Below are 20,689 nucleotides of genomic sequence, written 5' to 3' on the forward strand. Positions count from 1 at the left end.
TTAGTCTGAGGTTGTACTGAAGCCCTTTGTGCCAGTGAGGCTTATGTCCTGTGTTGATGGGAACTATGGGACTGGAATGGCTTTTTGGGACTGCACTGAATTGAAGCCTTTGTATGGTATCATTAGTCAAACCATGGCTATGTATCAGCCCCTGATGCATAATGGTAACTGACACTATCGAACCACCTGAATCTGAAATTTATTGCAGCATCTGGCTCTGTGCTTGCCCACACATTGATATAACATTTCCATCTTATGATGAATTCCTGCTGGATCCACATAAGTCTCATGACTTGGTGTATCTGAATGAACCCAGATCTTTTTTTTTTTTTAAGAGTTTATTTATTTGACAGAGAGAGAGAGAGAGAGCGAGAGAGAGCAGAGGGAGAAGCAGGCGAGCAGGGAGCCCGATGCAGGACTCGATCCCAGGACCCTGGGATCATGACCTGAGCCGAAGGCAGACGCTTAACCAACGGAGCTGCCCAGGCGACCCTGAATGAACCCAGATCTTTACCTTTGATTTTGGTCCCTGAGTTTTCCTTACTAATGTCAGGTCACCAATGGAATTAAGAACATGTTTAAAAATATTTTATCCAGCACTTTTAGTTTTTAGGAGAAACAGTGGTTGATATATCTAGTCTCCTGCCGTGAACGACAGGGAAATTTCAGACATGGGTTTAAGATAGGGCACTGAAATGATAGGTACCTGTTTTAACACTACCATTAAGAGCTTTTTACTACCTTTCCTCTAAAAAAGTAAGTACTGTCAGATCATGCCCTGTGGCAGTTAAAATTCTCCAGGAAGCAGACACTAAGGCAGAACTAGAAGTGCCAGAGATTTATGTAGAAAAATGCCTACACAGAGGGAGAGCAACCAGGAGCGAGCAGGGAGGGTCTTCAGATAACAGTGCATGTCTGACACTTGTGAAAAGAGAGAGGGAAGGAAGGAAGATTTGGTAAGAAGAATCTCAGACTGCACTGCAGCTCTTAGAAAGTCTCAGCCAGGCCGGGTGGAAGGGGGCACTAAGATGATTTTCCACTAGAGGAGTGCTGCATTGGACAGAAGTGGCCACCATACTCAGCCATTGTCTGGGACCGTCTGCGGAGAGCATGTCCTCAGCACTTGTGGTGCAGCAGACCCTGATGGTACAGAAGCTGGATGCTGTCGGCTACCTACACTTCTCACAGCAGCTTCTCCCTAAAGGGAGATATGAATGGTAGACCTTGATGATTCCAGTAACCCTGGTCTAGCCCATGCAGCTTGTACTGCTGCTTCTTTAGCTCATGTATACTAGGAGAGAATAAGTGGTTTCTACTCCAAATACCTCGTATTTAAGATTCACTGAATGATCCCCTCTTCTCTTCTCTGGGTAACCTTACCCCCTAAGTGTTCACTGCGGTATATCACAGCCAGTCATTTAAAAAAAAATTCTTACTAACATACAAGAGACTCTAGATTTAACAAACAGTCCTCACTAGGAAATGAACAAGTGTGATATCCTCTACTTCTCATTAGTGGAGTAAAGGGTTAGAATGCTGATGCATCTCTCTGACTTGGCATATTCCCCTACTCTTCTTGTTACAAACTACACAAATCTGTACTCTTAGCATGGTTGATTGCTCTTGCTGGCTCAAACGACTTCCATTCCCACATCCATCTGATCTCTCTCTTATAAAAAGATGTGAAATAAGACTTTTGCCCTTATCCTGGAACAGAGGTTAAGGCCCAAATTGGGAAGTGTGATCAGAAAACTATCCTCCCTACTGTCTTCAGTTAATATAAGAGGGAAAGGGATCAGTCCCAGTGAAACTCTAGCTCCTCCTTTCTTGTCTGGGGTCAGAGAAGGAGGACAAAAAAAAAACCCTGAAATAGCAACAGCAGAAAGAAAGTCTGACATCTCCTGATTAACAGGGGGGCAATTTCCCCTTCGCCTTATTTCATAATGACTGCAGAGTAAGGACAGCCTTCAGCTCACTGATGTTGATTTTGTGTAAAAGAAAGTAGAAAGTGATGATTCTTGCCTATCTGGAGTCTTCCTCAAATAAAATTTGCCTACAGCTACATTAGCATAACAAAACCCAGCCTATTCCCATCCTTCCTCTAGCGTTTTTCCTGAAGCATTAGTAGAATACTGGGAACTCCACCGTATACACGTTAGTCATTCTTGCCTAGAAATCTTCAGATCATTAGTAATTTATTGAAATCTGAGAAAAGAAATCCAAGGGTTTTTTTCTTCCTATGCCATGAAACAGGTTCAGAAAAGATTACTGTTTGGTGTCATGAGTCAAATAATATATCAAGATTTCAGTATCGGCTCTCTTAGTCATTGGACAGGCAGAGCTGATCACAGTTATACAGTAAATCATTCTTGGCACCAGTCCATTACTTATTCTCTCTCCATTCACGAAAACACAAAACCCAACTTCATTATGTACTATAGCCATTAGCTACTTCTAATAATTTCCAGCTAAATTAGTTCAGAAGCCTAAATTCTATTTTAATCACAGAGTGATTTAAATTCTCCTTCTTTAGAGTTTTGGTTTCAAATGTCAAGCCAATTATATGAGTCATTTTAGATAGTTGTTTCTATTCATTACTAAATAATTGTCTTTAATCTATAAGTCCTTGCAAAGTATTTTTCCTAATTACTTGCCATACAGTAGCTGTCCTGTAATCTAGCATTTTTTTTTCTAGTTGGCAGTCTTAATGTATTAAAACTACTTGCTACTCATATGTAATTTTTAAAATAAAAGACTTTTCCTCTTTTTCTTTGGCTTTTAAGCAGAGTCTGTATAGAAAATAACTTTAGGAGAGAAAAAGACCTTCATTATATTAAAATGGTGTTCTTTTCTATTGCATAATTATTTCTCTATTTATTTTCAGATGATCACTAGAATTTTTTAAGTACCAGTGTAATAGATTAATGTCTATTAAATAAATTTTTCTCTGCTTTAAACTACTTTAAAAAAATTTTAAAGGAAAAAAATTACTCATGTGGAAGTGAGTCTGCAGATATATTCCAAATGAAGAGACTTGACAAAATAATGAAAGGTACATGTTTTCTAGGAAATATTCAAATTCCACCTTCTTCATATGGAATAGGAGAATCACAAAATATGAAAAACTTCCTCATATTAACGAATCACCTTCACATTGCATGTGCCATAAGATCTGCTCAGGGTCAAGGTCCATCATCTTAGTTTCAGGTAAAAATTGCTCTTTTCCTATTTCACAAATGTAGAGAGGTGGATAATACCAAGTGATGTTGAGGGGGTGGGAAGACGGGAAGTCTCCTGCACTGCTGGGGGAGGGTAAAGTAAGAGAGAAGTTCTGACAAGCTCTGCAAGGACCAATGGTGATAATGCACTGTGGAATAAGGAGTTTGACTGCCCCAGTCTCAGCAGCCAAGTTCCACAACAAACAAAGTAATGATAATAAATATTAAAAAGTTACTGATAGAGATATATAAGGAAATTATTTTATGTTTCTCTTCCTTTGTCACTTGTCATAAAGGTGGGTATTCTAGGAGTGGTTAGAGATCACTTAGTATCTTCACTGAGCATGACAAGGGTCACGATGGCTAACGTTAATACTATTACAAGAATACAGCTTTTTCAGTGTATAGGGGAGCTGCGGGTTTCCAGGAAACTAATTTATTTTGAAAAAAATTCCCAAAGAAAAAAATGAATATTTGAGAGTACAGGTATACTTAATTATTATTTGTATTTATTATAATATATTAGAATATATATGTGATATGAGCCAAAATGCATAGTTCAAACTGTATCTTCTATTGGCTTCTCAACCATTTTTTCCATACACTGAAGCCCATTTTTAGTAGACTGTGGAGATTATAATGAGTAAAATTGGGTTAGTTAGAAGTTTACTTATTCTAGGGGCTCCTGGGTGGCTCAGTCCATTAAGCCCCTGCCTTCGGCTCAGATCCTGATCCCAGGGGCCTGAGATCGAGCCCCAAGTCAGGCTCTCTGCTCAGTGGGGAGTCTGCTTCTTCCTCAACCTCTCCCTCCCTCTCCTTATGAGCTCTCTCTCAAATAAATAAATAAAATCTTTTTTAAAAAAAGAATTTTACTTGTTCTAATTTTTCCCCATACTCTTAGCATTTGTCACAAGCAGTGATGGAATTATATTTCCATAATCCCTATCTTCCAGCAGAAGGGAGTGTATACACATATATCTTCACAAAAGGAAGAAGTGAGGCTTAATTCCTGATGTGAATCAAAGAGTGGGATGTCCGCACCACTTCAGGCTTAGATTACTTGCAGTGACTTCAGTGAAATATGACTTAGCCAAGTCATCTCTGAAATGAGCCTCTCCCAGAATATAGGACTGACAGTACATAGCTTCAGAGTACAATAAATATTTTTAGAAGTATGTATCCCTAAGGGGCCCAACATCATTCTTAGAACTGAAAGGTGTTACCTTAGACTCTTTATGAAAATTCCAAATCTGTTCCCCAACACTACTAGCAATCTGTAAGCCAAATATCCACCATCATCATTAACCAATATTTATTGTCACACCCTCCATGTATACAGGAGAACAAAAACAATTCAACTGGTTATTTACCTACTTAATATTATTCTGTGAAAATGGCTACCATTCAGTAGAAAGTTTAGTCAATAGGGAAAGCTAAAACCTTCTTACAATATGTACTAACCCCATAACAGTCTCATTCAGGATTATTTTTTCAAAGGTATTCACATAACTTTTGTTACTCCATCTGTCATAAAGATTGCCTTTGCTTTCTCAATTCAGTGACTTTTATGCATCATGTAAATTGAGGGAAATGTCTTTAGGTAATAGGCTACCTTTATATATCTATAAATATTTTATCTTCATTAAGTCCTTTTAATTAGTAATAATTTAAGAATTATTCATGAATTCAGACAAAGTTATCTATCAAGAAGTACTATGTGCCTATCAGCACATTAGTTTATGTGTAGAATGATATACTCTTGTCAAAAAGATATGACCTCTGTTAGTAAAATAAGTCAAGGACAGCACACATCATAGTACCTTGAAATAATTATAGAGCCAAGTTTTTCCTTCAAAGGTTCTAAAAGTCAAGGACTATCTTTTACATATACTTTTGTATTCAATATCTAGTATAGTGCTTGGCATGTAGTAGATGTTCTAGACAGGCTGTGGAATGAATGAATAAAACTTATAATCTGGTTGAGAAGGTAACACTGAACATTAAAGCAACAACAACAAAGAGCTCAACTTAGAAAGGTATGTTGGGGTCAAAGCATCTAAAGGCGGTGAATATAAATCCAAAGAACTTGGTTTGTATTTTCTAGGAAATAATAGTTTAGAGAAGTGGACAGAAAAAGAAATGAACATTTATTGATCACTTGTTCCAGCATTATTTTCACCTAATTTTATTTGCTCATTTTAGTTAGTAAGGGCCCAAGGCAAGGTACAGTCTGATCTTCTGCATAGAAGGGTGAAGAAGAAACCACCATTTGAAGAAGGAACCAGAGGCCAGAAGCTACAAGCAAACTGAACAGTAAGTGCTTATCTAGAAAAAAATGCATATATTTTGAAATACTGTAGACTTACTTGCTAACTGCGGTTCTATGATTCTTACCATCTGAATGGATCAAGTGTTGGGTAAAACAAATATTTGTGTTGGTACGTGTCATAGATAATAGCAAAGGCACCAGAGTCAGATGAAACTCTGGGTCCTTGTGACCCCTTATTAGCTACACAGATTTGGGTAAGGTTTTTAACATCTCTAGTCCTGGCAAAAAGAAGAAAGAGAAAGAAAGGAAAGAAAGAAAAGAAAGAAAGAAAGAAAGAAAGAGAAAAAGAAAAAGGAAACAAAGAAAAACAGCAGAGGTTAGTTTAGTTTTTAAAATATGCTACATAACTTGGATAACAAAGGAAGAGAATCAAGAGACTAGACCAGAGAGTGCCTGACAGTTTAACTTCCTAGCAAATTTTCCTATTTTCTTGGCTTGTTCCTTACTTGATATATTCTCAAAATTAAAAAGCAAGTTATTTGTTGCAACAAGGTAAACAATACAGTAAATAATGCTTAAGGCAAAAATAATCATTTCTGCCTCCCTTCCTATTCTCACCTGTCCTAAAAATCAGTATTAATAGCCTGGCATCTGTACTCTTCTATGCCTTGGTCCTTGCTCATACAACCACATGCAGGTCTCTCTCTCTCTCTCTCTCTCTCTCTCTCTCTATATATATATATATATATATAAAATACTGGTTTGTATTTTAAATATTTATTGTAAGATATAAAAACAAGACTGCATAAAACATATAGAATAAAAAATAATTGGAATAAAAAGAATAATTATAAAGTCAACACCTATTTAAAAATTATCCACATAGAAAAATGCTTTCAGAACTCAACACTCCCAGTATGTCTTTTTCTATCCTAATGGAGATACCATTATCCTAACTTTTGTGATAATCATTTCTATGCTTTTTGAAGAAGTTTTGACACCTATATTACATTCCTAAATATAGTATATTATGCATCTTTTAATATTATATTAACTACTCCAAAATATATGTAGCTTAGGTGTGTGTCTTGTATCTCCTATTCAGTCGTTTGCAAGATTCATTATTATTGTTTGTAGCTACAGATGTTCACTTTTTTTTCAAAGATTTTATTTATTTATCTGACAGAGCGAGAGAGAGCACAAGCAGGGGGAGAGCAGCAGGCAGAGAGAGAGGGAGAAACAGGCTCCCCGAGGAGCAGGGAGCCAGATGCAGGGCTCCATCCCAGGACCCTGGGATCATGACCTGAGCTGAAGGTAAACGCTTAACCGACTGAGTCACCCAGGTGCCCCTGCAGATGTTCACTTTCATTACTTTATTGCAGTGGCACTGAGTGTCGACCTTTGACCATCCACAACAGCATTATTCTAGAAACCTATTAGAAATGTAATTTTCAGTCTCTACCAAGACCTACTGATTCAGAAATTCTGGGGGTGAAGAGCAGCACTCTGTTTCAACAAGCCCTAACTTTAATTACCTCTCAAAGGCTCCATTTCCAAATACCATCACACTGAGGGTTAGGGCTCCAAAGTATGAATTTTGGAGGGACGTAATTCAGTCCATAGTACCTACCATCATGGCTTGTATTGAATGGGGTAGATTTCCAAGAGTGCAGTGGCTATGTGGAATTATCTAGTAAATCGTACCAGACTGATATCCACAGATGTAACAACTCACATTTATGCCACCTGTACATAAAAATGTATGAGTAATGTTTTCATCTCATCCCCACCAGCCCTGGAACTGGTTATTTATATCCTTTTCTACTTGTCTATTGGATTGCTTGCATTTCTTACCACTATATAGTTCTATTTATATTATGTATAGCATTATCCTTTATAATTCCTCTATGCTGGAAATAATTTTCCCCTATCATTTGACTGCCTTTGTTTACAGGATTGTTGCCATATCATTAAAAGATATATAATCAAATACGTCTATCATAATTTGGGTTCTGTAGTCTTGATTAATATAGTATCTCCTATCCTTATGTTTTCAAATCTGGAATTTATTTATGCATATATTATGTGATAGAAGTTCAACTTTTTTTCTTTTAGATCGATAGGCAATTGTACATCATTATTTAATAAATAAACTACCTTTCCCAACTAAACTGAAGTATCAACTTTGTTGCATGCATATTAACTTCTCATATATTCTGGGACTTATATATGGCTTTCCCATATTGTTTTTCTGATTTTTTTTCCAACATCAGCTTTACACTTATTTGATTTCAGTGTAATGTCTTCACTCCTTCCTGTCAACTCAATTCAGTTAAGCAGTTGAGTGCCCTCCTCCCTCTCTCCCTTCCTTAGTTTCTGTGTTTGTCTAGATTTTCTGGATGTTTGTTCTTCCATTTAAACTCTAAGATTATTAAAATTCAATACTTTTAAAAATTCTTGTTTCAAATTGAATTGCAAATGTATTAGATTTATGTAATAATTTTGGTAAAACTGCCTTTTTAATGATTTACTTGATACATTTTATTTCTTCTGTTTTTATTATTTTATTACTTGTTTTGCAGTATAGCTTTCCTTCTTCTGTTTTCTTTTTTGGGGAAGGGTTGATTGAATTGTCACTCATTCCTCTTCTTCCTTATTAAAGGCTAGAAAACTTCCCTTCCCTTTTCTGGATCTCATAGGTTCACACTCAATTCTCTGATACAAGAAAACCAGCCTCCAACTACTTTTCCAGCAAGATGTTCTACTTTTCCACTGCTTTCATCCTCCCTCCAAACAATAAGTGGTTTGAAACACTTTCATTTCCCTCAACTCTCCCCTCCCCTCTCCTCCCAAGTGTTGCTGAGATAGACTAGTATTTTTAGTTCTAGACTATTATTAGAATTTCCCTTGCAGTATTCCAAAAATTATCTTCTATTTCAAAAGTCCTTGTTTAGCAGTTACACTCCATATTTTCAGCATTCTATAAGTACCCAAGGTTTATGGCTCATTACTTTTCATCTCCTATTTGAAGATGATGTAGTGGATTAAATAGTGACCCCCAAAAAGCTGTGTCTGAGTCCTAATCCCCACTCCCTGTGAACGTGACTTTATTTGGAAATAAGGTCTTGGTAGAGGTGATTAGTTAAGAATCTAGAGACAAGATTATCCAGGATTTAAGGTGGGTCCTAAATCCAAGGACTAGTGTCCTTAAAAGAGAAAAGGAGAGGGATATTTGAGACACAAGGAAGAAGACTGTGGGTGAAGACAAAGGTAGAGACTGGAGTTATGCTGCTATGAGCCAAGCAATGTGAGGAGCCACCAGAAGCTGGAAGTGGTCCCTGGGCAGATGTGACTGCTCCCAGACTATTGCTGTGAGGGCCTGGAGGCAGATGTTAGGGCCACTTCAATATGCACAGTTGGACTGAGGTCAGTGGGTCTACCTCTGGGTACTCAGAAGGATGTATATCTTGGTGGGTCCCTTGGTGGGTCTGTGGCTGAGAGGGGCTAGAGCTGACAGGCCAATTCAGAGTCCCCAGCCAAGACTGAGGTTGGCTGGCCTGTCACAAGGCCAGTCACAGGGCACAAGCAGGCACACTCCTACTGAGTTCCTTGGCAGATGGTACTGATGGGGGCTGCAGCCAAGTCCACATGGGCTGTTTCCGGGTCTGTTGCTGAGACCGCGGGTTGGCCTGTCTGTCACCTGGACATGGGCCGGCCTTCTCAAAACAGCCCTCTTTGGTCTTTGGCTCCACTGGGGGTTCACAGTCTCTTATCTGATCTCAAAGTTCCCACAAAGGCACTTTTGTCCATGGACAGCTGCCAAATTACTGTTGCTGGCGGGGGATATGAGCAAGAGACCTCCTGTTCCACCACCTACTGATGTTACTGCAAGGTTGATTCTCTCTGAGGGCTGTGAGAGATGGTCTGTTCTCCATCTTTTTCCTAGCTTTTGATGCTTTTCTGGCCATCTCTGATCTCCCTTGGCTGATCTGTGCCCTCAGGTTCACATGGCTGTTCTCTGTATGTGTGTTTCTGTCTCCAAATTTTCCCTTTTGATGAGGACACCAGTCATGTTGGAATAGGAGCCCATTCTACTCTAGCATGACTTCGTTGTAACCACTTAGATCTGCAATGACCCTATTTACAAATAAGTTCACATGGTAAAGTCCTGGCAATTAAGACTTCAACATACGAATTTTAGGGTGATGTGACGCTTCCTGGAAAACAAGTGCAGTTCTTCCTGAAGTGTGGGAAACCACGATTTAAGATAATGAGGCTACTTCAGTTTTATGAAATCATTAGAAGTATTACAAATTAATTTCTTACTTCGATATGTGTGTATGTGCTTTATATATTCAAATCTTATGATTTAAATATACCAAATGAGTTTTATATTCTACAGCAGTTTTCAAAGTACAAAGTTATTTTGCCCTTCTTTCTAACTTCTTTTGTAGCTACTACAATGACTCAGATCTATACTGATATGTCACACAGAAAAAAGAAAATTGTAGGTATTAATCATCACCAAAAAAGCCTTTCATAGTCTGCAAACTGTAAGTTAGTCTGGTTGGTGTAACAAATCCAAATGAACATGCGAAGCCCCACACACTAATTGTAGCTGTCATTCAACAAAAGAACCAAACTTCTTTTCTAATTGCAATAGAAAGGGAAAGGAAAATGGAGAGCAGGGCTTTTCTGATGGTGTGCAGTCAGATATTGAATATTGATACTTAGGAATAGTACTGTGATTGGAAGACCGAGGGGCTGGGACAGCAGCAGAAAACTAGGATCCACGAATAAATAAAGTGAGGGAGGGTAGGATCCAAATAGTGATTGGCCTTATGCCCTAAGTATCTGCCAAGATCACATTCCTGCATAAGCTTTCTTCTAAGAATTTCTTCATTTAGTCCAACCATTTATCTTTCTAATAGCACAATTCTCTAATAAATAGAATCTATGGATCTCTGAGAAGACATTCATATAACGCATGGCCAAGGAAGGAAAATATATCTTCAGTTTTGCTGTAGGACTTAAACAAGAATATTTTCATTTCATATCTTTGCACATTTTAAATAGAAAAACTATATTAATTATTAATTTTTGAAGGCAGGCTAATAACTGTAGCAGATACCTCCTAAATCTCAATGATTTAACATAATAAATGTTTGTCACTTATGTTGTATCAGATCTGGGTCAGCAAGGAGTTGTGCCATTATTCAGGCACCTACTATCCTTTTAATCTTGTAGTTTCCCCATTTCCTAAGGCCTTGGAGTCCTCTACCAGATCCTGTTCAGCTGGGAAAACAAGAGAGTGTGCAAAAAGTATTGCCCAGGATGTTCTTATAGGTCAGGCTGGAAGTGGCAAATATCACCCCACTCACATTCATGGACCAGAAATTGGCAATATGACCCCATGTCAAGGGAGGTTAGTTTCTGAAGTCTGCCTTTTGTCTTAGGAAGAAAAAGAAGTTTAGTTGCCATATAGCAGTATCCCTGCCACACACTGGAATCACAATAATTCTAATTTGTCATTATCAAAATAGGTGAGAGGTAGATAGATACATGATAGACACACACATACACTAAAAGAGTGTGTGTGTGTGTGTGTGTGTGCACGTGTGTGTGTGTGTATAGGGACTCCTAACACATCGACAGTGAAATTGCAAACAGAATGTTTGCCTCCTTAACCTAACAAACTTTCTCAGATATCAGAAATAATTGTGTGCATACAAAAATGTAATGGAAAACTGAAAACAAAGAGGCTTGTCATTGGTTACGTTTATGCTTTGATAAGCCTATTTACTTGAAAATAATGCAGATTTTTCTTGGGAGGATTGATAATGCAGACTTTTAGTTATTTCAGGTAGATTTCTTCCCAATTACCCAGTTCACAATTAGTGAAGTTATATGAGCCTGGGCTCTATTGAGATAGTAAAAATCAAGGATTTGCTAATTCCAAGAACATTCACATTTGCACTAATAAGTAGCTTACCCTATTTTTTTCCCTTTCACAACTCTTTCAAAGTAGCTAAATAATGTATTTTTTTCCTGGGAAATATCTTTGTTAATATTTCTCTTGAGTTTCTGTTGGCTTGTAGAAAATAACAGCAACATTACAGCCTACCTGAATGCTGTTTAAAGAAATGGAAGGATTAGAAATTCTGTCCTCATGCTAGGGCCCACTATTATTTCTTGAAGGTCAACAGGAATGCTTGGCACTTTGAAGAAAGGAGTCTTGCAAGATCTTGACCGATGGAAACATTTATATGCAGAGATATGTGACCATGTGTACTCCAGGGATACACATCATATCCCACCTTGACCATAGCCAATTACCAGTAGAAAAATAATGTAATGGAAGTCTTACCACTTTTCTTGGGAGGTGTCATGCCCCTCTGAGGCATTGCTGGAGATATTACAGTGCCATAATGAGACTCATAATTCATGTCAGCCACAAGCCTTTTCATTCATTTATAAATGTTTTAGAGCCCTATGATTCATAATGCCATGAGCTGGTTTTCTTTCAGAACCGTCATGCTCCCATTAATACCAACCATTCCTGCTTCTTGCCAAGAGACAAGCCCTGCAGTAATATATCATAAAGTTCAGTGCTCTCCATGAATTGTGATAGTCAAAATTCTTTCCTAGGTACTGAGTTAGTGCAAAAGAAAAGTTTTTAGAAAAATATTGAAACTTGAGAAAGAAATCAAGAAAGCAAGGAAAGATCTCTTCACCATCTGTCATTTTAGAGTTATTCTCCATTATTAATATAATGCACATTTTCTTTGTATGCCAGCATTATTAGACTCTAAGAAAGAGGTAAACTTCAATGCTTCATTTACATAAAGCTAAAATGAAAGTAGGCATTGAAAACAATGCTTACAGTAAGAAGTTTTGGGGGTATGCACCTGATTTTTATTTTGTTTAATCTCCTTCCTAATAAATACTGTATAAATTGCATTTCTTTTTTTTAACCTCATGCAACAATACATTTTTATAGTTAATTAAAACAATTAGACATTATTCTATCAAACAAAGCAAAGCAGTTTTTAAAGTCATTTGAAATCACATAGCATAAAATACATGCTGTCAGGGTGCACGTCACCCTTTCACTGGTGAGGCCTTATCTCCATAGCTATCATCCCTCGCTGGTAATAACCTCTCCAGAGTCCATTTGCCACTCTACTCAGCATGGCTCATTTGGTATCACCTGAATCACAACGTGGCACAGCAGTACAGCACTGCAGAAAGAATCTTTGATTCTACTCTATTCAACATAATTCTTTGGACCCTCCCATTGTTTGAAAGGTGCACTGAAGGGCTCTATCCAGTTCTGGCTCCTGAGCTAATTCTGATTCAGGCAGGAAGTAACAGCTACTGATGCCCCGATGACAGGGCTACAATTAGGCTCTTCTGCCGGATCTGGAATCCCATTATCTAAAGATGACTTCTGCAAGTCTTTGTTTTTGACCTTCCCGCTGCCTCATGTTGTTAAAAGAAAGTCTGGTTCCTCTTCCTGAGTTTCCACCCATCACTCTCTCTGAATCCTGGCTTCATGGCTGAGGGCTTTTCTTCTGCCCCAGACTCTCCATGAGAGAAGAGAAGAAAAGGGAATAGGAAATCCAGAGCAAAGCAAAGGGGCGGGGTGGGGAACTTAGAGGTTTGTTCTAGTATCCCTAAATGATTTCCGAACAATTCTTTTTTCCCTTAAAAATAAATAATGAAGAATTTTTTAAAAACCTAACTCTAAGAGAAAATAAACCAATGAACAACTAGGGAGATAGATAACACTTCAGATCAGAATAATACCCTTCATTTTAAACATAACTTTATATTCTGTCTACATCACTCTCCTTATGGGTTCACATTTTAGGCTGAGCAGTAACTGCCTTCAATTCATCCCAAATCTGTCATTGTAGACCATCAGTTCATTTCCGCAGATCTCTATGACTATAATAAGTAAATGGTTGAAGGCTTATGATACTCCAGAAACTTTTCTATGAGTTTTATATGTATTAAATAATTCACTCTTCAATAATCCCCATGATGTAAATATTATCATCATTCCCATTTTACAGATAAGAAATCTGAGGTACAATGAGGTTAAGAAACTTGCCCAAGTCCACACATCCATTACATGATGGAGCCAGGACCTGAACCCAGGCAGTCTGTCATCAGAGTCCACACTCAACACTGTAGTCATGCATATGTTATATATGTACATACAGAAATTGTCTCAACCGTTCTAACACTACAAGTTGGTTATTAAAAAAAACAGAGTACATGCACTATACAACATATGCAAATATCTGCTTATAAATACTCAAAGCATGGCTGCTTTGCTTGTAGAACTTTGGCAATTCTGGCAAATAAGGCAATGTTATATTTCACATTTCATGGTAATTTTCATTCATTTTATTCTCCAAACCAGCTCCCTTTCTTGTCTTAACAGGAAATGATAAATTTGTCATACTATTAAAGCAGTGTTTTTTAAAAGTGTGTCCCATGGAATATCTGTCTCCAAATCAAATATTCAGATTCAAGGTTTTTACCCCAAACTTTCTGCATCAGAGTCTGTAGTTTCACAAACTCCTCTGGTATGTTTGATGCTTCTAGAATTTGTTTTGGAAACTACAGAGCTTCCTGGCCAGCTTTCAGTTTATCACTTCTGCCTGCTCCAAATTAGACTAATTAGTTAGAATATATTAACTTTCCACTCTCTAGTCCTAATTATATATCTAAGAAATACAACTTCTTTTAAGTCTTGACCTCCCCTATCCAGATCACAAAGAAAAATAAAGAAAACTCACAAGCTTGTCCAACCCATGATTATCCAGTCCCTAATAAGTGAAAATGTTTCCCTCACTGCCTTAGTAGACACATCATTTATAGTTCCCTCCTTTAAGCTTTTTTTTTAAATGTTAATTTACCTTGCGTTAATTCTTAGCTAAGCACCAGCTCTAAATATTTCATAGCCTGCTTTCGGCTCTCGTCTTAAATCCAGATTTCTACCCTTTAGTGTTCTTCCAAGCAAAACTTGAAAACATTTTTTTTTTGAAATGTTTAAAAGTATTTTGAGCAGAATAGCGTCCCGCCAAATTCATGTCTTCCATTGCATATGACACTACCAAAGTGATTTCATTCTCGCGCAGCCAAAGTTAAAGTTAGCTTTGAAGCCAGAGGTTATTACCATCAATGGAGTATTTTACCACAACCAGCTTAAGTTCCTCAAAGCAATGCTTCCTATGCCTTGCCCAGCTAATATGTGCAATAAGTGATGAATGCCAGGATCTCAAACAACAGCTGTGGGTCAGCTGAAGCAGATGTTATAACTACAAACTTAAAAGTAATGTTGCATGGACATACTGCGAGATAATTGTAAATGACGTAGATTATTTGTAAACTGCTAAGAATGAGCAAAAGAAGAACAGATCTCCTGGGCAGTATTCAGAGTTACGATGGTTAATTTTGGAAAAGGGCCACTGGTCAAAATCTGAGGCATGACTGAGTAAGAATAAAGTGGGGTAGGAACCCAATTCTCACAATGACTTAGAAAAGAACACAATATGAGAATATATTTTGCAAACCATAAAGCCTATAAAGGTTTTATTATCATTCTTATACATTGAAAGAACCAACAGTCAAATGTCAATCTTTTCAAGTCTCTGCTAAATTTGTATTTCAATATTGGTCATATTTCTAATTTCAAAGAATTGTTTTATGTTTTCAATTTCATTGGAATATCATGCTTACAAATATTAATTAAAATGGGGTGACCATTATCTGGCACACATGGAAATCTTTTAGTTGGAGATTTGGGCAAGTAGGTATGAAATTTATTTATACACATAGTGTTACAAGAGGCTTTTTCTTGGGTGAGGTAAGCATGGCTTTTCTCAAAAGGCTTTACCTTTTACATCAGTGGTAAATGTAAATTGTGTTACATCAACTTCAAAAAGATTTCTCCATTATACTGTTAATATTAACAGTTGACATTCAAAGCCTAGAAGCTTGTGACAAAATCACCTAAGAATTCCAATTCCACCTCCTGTATCTGAGTAAGTAAAGTATGGCTAGTAACATTAGAGTCATATTGAGTTACATCAAAACAATGTGGAATATTCTTATTAATTAAATGAATTATCTGGGTTGAGAGAGTACACAATATATGTATCTATCATAACCCATAATTTTGAAACGAATGGCTGTCATTTTAAAAAATATTTACTTCCTGGTAAACTTTGCATCCTTGGGGATCCACTCTAACACTCAAGTTCCCTAAGGGCCCGAATTTTAAAAGGTGCAGTTCTGACCTGGCTATTCAAAGCCCTCCTCCTTGTTGGAGGCTGCTTGCCTATTCTCTGATCTAAAAAGCTTCTCTGAAGTCATCAAGCTCATTCTTCCCACTCTCTGGGACTTGGGTTTAAGTAGAACATTTCTGAGTTTCTAATACTCTGGTTCCTCTTTCAGCAAACTCAGATCACCACCAATCCCAATCCTATCACAGACATTATACATACTAAACACTATTTTTTGAAGGGTCAGAATTCCACCTGCAATGACACCAACTCAAGTGTTTGGCTCCTTTACTTTGCATTGCTTAGTTCTTTGTTCTCCACTTTGTTTGGCTGAACTGTGACAAACTTCTCCCTGGTAGGGAAATCTAGGACTAATCATGGTTTATTTAGCAAAAAAGTGACTATCTTCAATGGCCAGGATTTCTGGGGGTTATGATTATGATTTCTTTAAGCCAGTTTTACTGAATTAAATAAAGAACTCAGTAATCTATAAGCATACTACTGAAAAAATGAAGCAACTCTCAATTTAGAATTTTTAAATCACTAATCTCTGTTTTTATTCCTCTCTCCCTCCCTTCTTTCTTTCCTCCCTTTCTCTATTCCTTCTCTCATTTTTACCTTCCTTCCTCCCTCCTTACCTCCCCCACTGCATTCTCTCTTTTTCTTATATTTTGCTACCTGACTTTCTAAACAACATTAATGTATGGAATAGGATATTTTCTCAAGATAATTAGCCATGAACCAAAAACAGTTCCAAACAAATCTTCCAAAGCGGCCCAGAAGGAGGAATTTCTCCCTCACTTTACTTAAAGGCTAATGGTTTGATAATGAGATTCTATGAAAACATGAAAGGCATTGTGATTTTTTTCCCTCTATGCTTTGTATACTTTGCTTTTCTGGGGTATAACACATTTTCTCTTAATTCATGTTAGAAAAACATGTAATTTTACTAGAATCTCTACCCTGCATGAGCTTGAAATAATTAGAAAGACACGAAACTTTTGATAATGCATAGTAAACACACAGAGACCAGAGTATCAGTAGATGTGTAGGGCTTCACTCAGAAGGTAAGACCTAACGTGCAGAATGAAGAGTGCTTAGAACTTGGGTGAATGGGTGGATAACTGGAGAAGATAAGGAACAGTTTTTAGGAAGGGGAACAGATAGAGGAAAGATAGCAATGAAATGTTACCTATACGTCTATTTCAGAGTATTTGTGCTTAGGGCAATTTCCATAAACGTATTAATAGAATCTTTCACCAGTGGTTGAGACATATTTAGAAATCTTGCTAGATTAACTCCCAGTATATTACTGTTTACCTACTTTTGTAGGCCATTCACTACATAGTTATGTTTAATTTGTTAGGGCACATTATGATTAATCTGATAACCCTAAATTTTAGACTTAACACAATATCAACTTATTTTTCACTCACATTGTAGGCCAATTCCAGTGTTCCTAGTTGGCAGCTCAGTGATTTTCTTTCATCTTGAGATTCAGGTACATGGATCCTTCCATCCGGCAGCTGCATCGTTCCCTTAGAGTCTCTTAACAGGTGGGAGAAGAGAAGACATAACCACCTCATCAAAATCTTGGCCAGAAATTGATCACTTCTGTTCATTGTCCATTAGGAAGAATCAGTCACATAGCCCTACTTAGATGCAAGGGAAACTTGGAAATATAATTATTGTTTGGGCAACCATCTTCCCACAACTCAAACTAGGGGAAGCACCAGTTTTGATGGACAGTTAGCTATCTCTGTCATACTTACCAAAAGCGTTAGCTTTCTATAGATATACTTAAACTCCTCCTTTGTTATTACTTCAGTGCTAAATCTTGGGTTGAACAGAAGAATATGTGAAAGTACTGTGGAAGATTTAGAGGAGAATATTTAAGAATCTTTAGAGTTTATTCATTTCTTAGAAAAGACACTTCACAATGTCTATCTCTGATTGACTTATTTCGCTCAGACATTGGAGAGGGTATGTGCTATGGTGAGCGCTGTGAATTGTGTAAGACTGTTGAATCACAGACCTGTACCTCTGAAACAAATAATACATTATATGTTAAAAAAAAAAAAAGAAGAAGAAGAAGATAGCAGGAAGGGAAAAATGAAGAGGGGGAAATCGGAGGGGGAGACAAACCATGAGAGACTATGGACTCTGAGAAACAAACTGAGGGTTCTAGAGGGGAGGGGAGTGGGGGGATGGGTTAGCCTAGTGATGGGTATTAAGGAGGGCACGTACTGCATGGAGCACTGGGTGTTATACGTAAACAATGAATCATGGAACACTACATCAAAAACTAATGATGTATTGTATGGTGATTAACATAACATAATAAAATTTAAAAAAAGAAAAGAAAAGAAAAGACACTTCAACAATTATCTTTGAAAGTACCCTATATTCTGCTTTTTAGTCCTATAATAGTAGATTTTTGTATAATAGTTTGACAACCAAACTGTAATTTGCCATTTTAATTATTCTCATATGATGCTCATCTCAGCTAGAATATGATACATGTTCTCAGCTCATTAAACATTTCCTGATTTTAAAACATTTCTCATTCAACTTCCTTCCCCAGTAGGTCCAGTCTCCATAGCTTTCATTGTGGTTGCCTGTGGATACCACACAGAATGGGCACAGGGGAAAATATATAGAATCTGAATTACTCTACAAAGAGGCCCTAATTAGGTTCTCCCCATTCATAAAAATAGATCTTTCATCAGTGACAATTTAGTGCAATTAGGGAAGGGCTCCTGTAACTTGCCATGGGTGCAGTCTGCTGATACTAATGTTTCTTTGGGAAGCACTTGGATAAATGACATCTCATCATTTTTATGTGAGAATTCCTTCTTATGAGAGTTGCCTTCCAATTCAATATCTAGGACTGAACTATTTTAGTTCCAATGGCTCTACATTTAATTCTAATTTCTTTCTTCTTCTTTTTCTTAAAAGATTTTAATTTATTTATTTGTCAGAGACAGAGAGAGAGAGAGCACAAGCAGGGGGTGAGGCAGGCAGAGGGAGAAGCAAGCTCCCTGCTGAGCAAGGAGCCCCATGCAGGACTTGATCCCAGGACACCAGGATCATGACCTGAGCCGAAGGTAGATGCCCAAGCGACTGAGCCACCCAGGTGCCCTCTTCTTCTTTTTTTTTTTTAAATATAAACTTTGCTGTGTGGTTTCTTGAGGTATATTCCACATATGTATTGGACATCTAATAGGCCTCTTCTTTATTGAACACTGTAAAGGATGTGTTTTTCTACACAGAAATAACGTATTAACAACAATAATACTGGCATTGCATTTCAAGCTTACAAAATAGCTTTCCATCTTACTCATTTACTATTTACAACAACTTTATGACAGGGCACCTGGCTGGCTCAGTCAGAAGAGCATGAGACTCTTGTTCTCGGGGTCATGAGTTTGAGCCCCATATTGGGTGTAGAGATTACGTGAGTAAATAAATAAACTTTAAAACAACTTTGTGAGCCTCAGAGGATAACTTGTCAAAGGAAACACAGCTGATCGATAGCAGAACTGATTTTAAAATTAAATCATTAGATTTGTTCCTATGTTATGATGCCCATTTAAGTTTATTATAATGCACAAACTTGAAATAATCTGAGAGTCATAAAACTATGTTATTGATAGTAAGTGCACAGAAAGGTATCAATAAAAACATAGAGCTTCATGCAAAACTATGGGTTCACATGTCATAAAGTGTAGAGAAGATGGATGGATGAGTGGGTAGAGTAGGTAGAAAAGATAAGAAAGCGTTATTCAGGAAGAGGAACTGAATTCCTGCATAAAATCAGGGAAGAGGGGGCTGTGTACAGACACTATGGGGAAACTGAAATGTATGGGGAGAGGCGATAGGGGGAAATGGGAGAAGAGCAATAAGAAAAGAGGCTAGCTAGATCAGCTAAGAAGGCCTAAGTCTGGAGAGCTTTGAAAGTCTGGCAGAGAAATTTAGACTTACTAACAGGGTGGGACTTACTAACAAATGGATTTCTTGAGATAGGAATATTAGGAGAAAGTGCTTTAAAGAAGGAGGTATTTGGCAGTGGACTGTCTCATAGCTTGGAAATAGAGAGCCTAAAGTCGGCCTATCTGTTGCTGCCAGATCAAGATGTGAAAAAAATTTGGAGCCAGTGACAATGGAGTGTGAAGCAAAAGAGAGGCCACAGCTCAGGGCTACACTGGACAAGAAGAATAAATCGTTAAAGATAAAGCCTTAAGGTTTTAAACAAGGGGAATGGAAGAATGTGGAATTCAGGAATGACCTGTTTTCAAAAACAATGTTGAGATAATCTAAGTCTAATTGTCAAATTACAACTTAGTGATGTCAAAATCCATACCTTTTTTCCAATATAAGTGCTTTTCTGTTGATTGATCTATTTCTTTTTTTTTTATTTTTTTATTGTTATGTTAATCCCCATACATTACATCATTAGTTTTAGATACAGTGTTCCATGATTCATTGTTTGTGCATAACACCCAGCGCTCCATGCAGTACGTGCCCTCTTTAATACCCATCACCATGCTAACCCATCCTCCCACCCCCCGATTGATCTATTTCTAAGCTATGCAATTTTGATTTTATTCCCCAATATTAGAAATTTCTAAGAGACTGTGTTTACTGGGTAATTAAACAGAGCCATTTTATCTCTTAAGAATAGGATTCTTTTACTGTCTTACTGTGGCTACTGAGTCAAAAATAAATAAAATACTAAATGTCTTCATAGAACAAGCCTGTATGTTGTTATATTATGAAGCTATTATTTCTGACCTTTAGAATAGCTTGCCAGTTTATACACAAAGTAGCACTTTGGCTATTAGACTTTGAACTAAACATGCTTAAGACATTGTTCTTCAAAACAGTTGGTTGTTTATAGAAAC

At 37.3% G+C, this 20,689-nt stretch overlaps 1 long non-coding RNA gene across 1 annotated transcript in view; it reads right to left on the reverse strand.

Annotated features, from left to right (window-relative positions):
* The window catches only part of LOC144379678 (uncharacterized), a 79,197-nt gene extending 61,894 nt beyond the window's left edge, over positions 1-17,303 (reverse strand). The window contains exon 1 of the long non-coding RNA XR_013443008.1: positions 17,222-17,303. This is a non-coding gene — a long non-coding RNA (uncharacterized LOC144379678). The remainder of the gene's footprint in view (positions 1-17,221) is intronic.
* Positions 17,304-20,689: the final 3,386 nt, after the last annotated feature.

Source organism: Halichoerus grypus, chromosome 12, assembly GCF_964656455.1.
Source record: "Halichoerus grypus chromosome 12, mHalGry1.hap1.1, whole genome shotgun sequence".
NCBI lineage: Eukaryota > Metazoa > Chordata > Mammalia > Carnivora > Phocidae > Halichoerus > Halichoerus grypus.